The sequence below is a fragment of the Myotis brandtii genome, unplaced genomic scaffold (assembly GCF_000412655.1).
Source record: "Myotis brandtii unplaced genomic scaffold, ASM41265v1 scaffold633, whole genome shotgun sequence".
NCBI lineage: Eukaryota > Metazoa > Chordata > Mammalia > Chiroptera > Vespertilionidae > Myotis > Myotis brandtii.
This window is the reverse complement of record NW_005370423.1, coordinates 3,023,654-3,027,017: the sequence shown is the minus strand read 5'-3', so window position 1 is coordinate 3,027,017 and position 3,364 is coordinate 3,023,654.

Below are 3,364 nucleotides of genomic sequence, written 5' to 3'. Positions count from 1 at the left end.
GGGGGGGGGGGGGGGGGGGGGGGGGGGGGGGGTCTGCGTGTGGGGGGAGCTGGCCTTGGCCCTCAAGGGGGGCGTTTGTCTCCCACCAGGTGTTTTGTCTGTTTTTAAGATTTTTAAAAATTGATTTGAGAGCGAGAGGAAGGGAGAGGGAGAGGGAGAGAAACATTGATGTGAGAGTGAACCATCCATCAGCTGCCTCCTGCACGCCCCCTCCTGGGGGTCAGGCTGGCGACCCGGGCACTTGCCCCGACCGGGAATCGAACCAGCGGCCTCCTGGTGCACAGGCCGATGCCCCACCGCCGAGCCACACGGCCGGGCTGTCTTCCCCTTTCATCGGTCACCGTCCTGCCGTGAGGCGACAGGAGAGACAGAGCGAGCGGGGACCGCTCCCCGGAAAGCCCTCCATCCTCCCGTGTCCACGAGGCAACTAAGTCCTCACGCTGGGAACCTGGGGGCTTCGTGGGCCCAGACATTCGGTGCGTCTCCGCTCGTGCGAGGCCGGCGTGGGGGAGCCGGCTCCGGGGTTTCCCTGGACCTGGGACGGCTCACACCCCCAGGGCCCGGAGGCAGGAGGTGGCCGATGGGTCAGGTCAGGGTCAGGGTGAGGCCCCAGAGCAAGAGGGGGGGTTGGAGCTTGATGAACAGCCTGTGAACAGCCTGGGCACCAGTGAGCCCCAGATTGTGGGCTGATTACCGGGGCCGCTGTGTGCTGTGGAGGCGCGGGGGTGGCTCACCCCACACCAGGCCTGCGGCGGGGTCTCCTGGTGGCCTGGGGGACGGGCCAGGTCCCACCCTAGAAGCCGGGCTGCGATCAGGAGCAAACCCCCTGCCCTGGGCCTTTGTGAGACCTGCAGGTGGGGCTGGGGGTGCTGAGGGAATGAGCCTCAGGTAACGAGAGAAGACGGGGTGTGCTGAGTGTGAGAGAGGCTGCTCGAGGCTGGAGGGGGGCGCCAGGGCCGCCTGCAGGGAGAGACCCGAGGAGGAGAGAGGCGAGGGGGAGCCCGCCCCACCACAGTGCAAAGGCCCCGGAGAGGGGCCTGGCGTGGGCAGAGGGGCCATGTCCGAGCCGGCGGGAACCGGCCGCATGGGCCTTGAAAGCATGGCAGGGACGTAAGTGGGTGTACACGCAGGGGCCGGATCTGTTTGGCACTTTTTTTGGCTCACCCGGCCACCAAGTGGAAAGACACCTTTTATTTTGTGCATTTCACGTTGTACCCTGAGACTGCCCAGGGGTCCACGGCACAGCAGAGGTGGGGACCCCGGGCCTCGATCAGGTGAGTGCAGGGCCTGGTGCAAAACGGGGGTTCGGAGAGGAAGAGGGAGGTGGGGGAGGAGGCTGGGGGCGGGCAGAGGTGTCTGCCCTGCAGCGGAGACCCCACACCTGTCACCCAGCACCCACTGTCCTTCCCTCCTGGGTCCCAGCGTGTGGGCGCCTCCTCTGGCTAAGGCAGGCGCCCTGCCCCCCACCCCCTCCACACACACACTCGGGCTTTCCCTGCTCTTCCTGGTAAAATTATCTGAGCCTTCCTGTGCCGTTCGCTGACCCACATCCTTTTAGGAAAGTGATGGCATCTTTTTTTTTTTTTTTAAGCAAACCTGTGGAGAAGAAAAGGCATTTTTAACCTAATTTTACTCAGAAAGAAACTGACAGTCAGGATGTAGGAAGTGACTTGGCAAAGATCTCACAGCGAGTAAGGGCCCTCTCTCCGCCTCAGGTTCCTGCGGCTCCACCCGCCTGCGGGGGCAGGGACCCCATCCTTTCCCACCGGGCCCCACGGGCAGGAGCGCCCCGCGGGCTGTGGCCAGGCTCTGACTCAGGGCCCCAGGCCCCACGTTCTCACTAAGGTTGGGCCCCAAACACTGGCAGCCGCGGTGGGAAAACCCAACCACGGTTCCCGGCCCCATTCCCACCACCGGATGAACCCTCCTCCCACCACCGAAGCCAGAGCTGACACCTGGTACAAGCAGTGCCTGTTTCATTTTTTTAAATATATTTTTATTGCAGAGAGGAAGGGAGGAGGAACGAGATAGAAACATCCATGATGAGAGAGAATCATGGATCGGCTGCCTCCTGCACGCCCCACACTGGGGATGGAGCCCGCAACCCGGGCAAGTGCCCTGACCGGGAATCGAACCGTGACCTCAGTCGCCGAGCCCCGCCGGCCGGGCAGCAGCACCTGTTTCTCCGTCATTTCCCCACTCCTGATGCTACAGGTCGCTGAGGGCACCTGACGTTGAGTTGTCTGCGATTCTGGGAGCGGGCGTGCTGTTTGCCGCACGCTGGCCTGGGTCGCGATGGGTTGGCCCCCCGAAGCTTCGACAGCCCCCTCTCTCTGAGGCCGCACTGAGGAAGTCTTCTGTTACCCAGATAATCCTGTGTTGAGAGAGACTTTGTATTTGGTGTATTTAATGAGCAAGCAACTCCCCAAGGCCTTTCAACAAAGCCGGTGGATTTCACAGGAGAGACGCGGCGACGGGCTTGGCGACGCGGGTGAGAGGCAGCCACTCTCGGCTCCTGCAGCCCCTGGCGGCCAAGTGAGGAAGCCGCCCACCAGCCGCCAGAACGTCGCTGCTCTGCAGGGTCCCTCACGGTGAGGCCCCATCCTCGGCCAACCAGCGAAAGGCGTGCTGCATCCCAAACACAGTCCTCGAAGGAGATTGACTTGGGGGACCCGATACTGTGGGTTTCGAGGAGGAGGGAGAGAGGATATATATACCCAGCGTCTCCTCCACGTGCCACTGGGGGCCCCTTGCAGGAGTGACATGTGGGGTGTACGGGGAGGTGGGCCAGGTGTCTGCAGGGGGTTGGGGGGATCTCCGGTGGTACACGCGTATGCATGTGTGTGTGTTGGGGGGGGCGGGTGTATGTGTGGGGGTGCGCTCCTGTGGGTCATTAGGGAACATTCTTTTTTAGAGCATTTTTAGGTTCCCAGCGAGACGGAGCAGAAATGACAGAGAGTTCCCGTACACCCCTCTGCCACCCCCGCCATGCTCAGCCCGCCGCGGCCACATCCCCACCCCAGGCTGGGACGTTGTTGCCGCCCAAAGCCCCGTCAGGTGGTGTTTGTAAACGAACTCACTCCCCGGGTCTTTAACAAACACTCACTAAGCCCAGTGCAGCGGCTAAAGGAACAGACGCAAACAGCAAGCGCTCCCGGGCCTGCCGTCTACAGTCCGAGGCGCCCCAAGAGGAAAACCTCATGAACTCGGGCCTCCGACACCAACCTATAGACGTGCTGCTCATCCTAGAAATGTCAGCTACAGGGAGCGTACCCCCAGCATGAAAAACACCCCACAACGTAGCAGCTGAGAACAGCCATTAATTGGGCTCATGATGCCGTAAGTTGGCGCTCCGGCCGCCCCC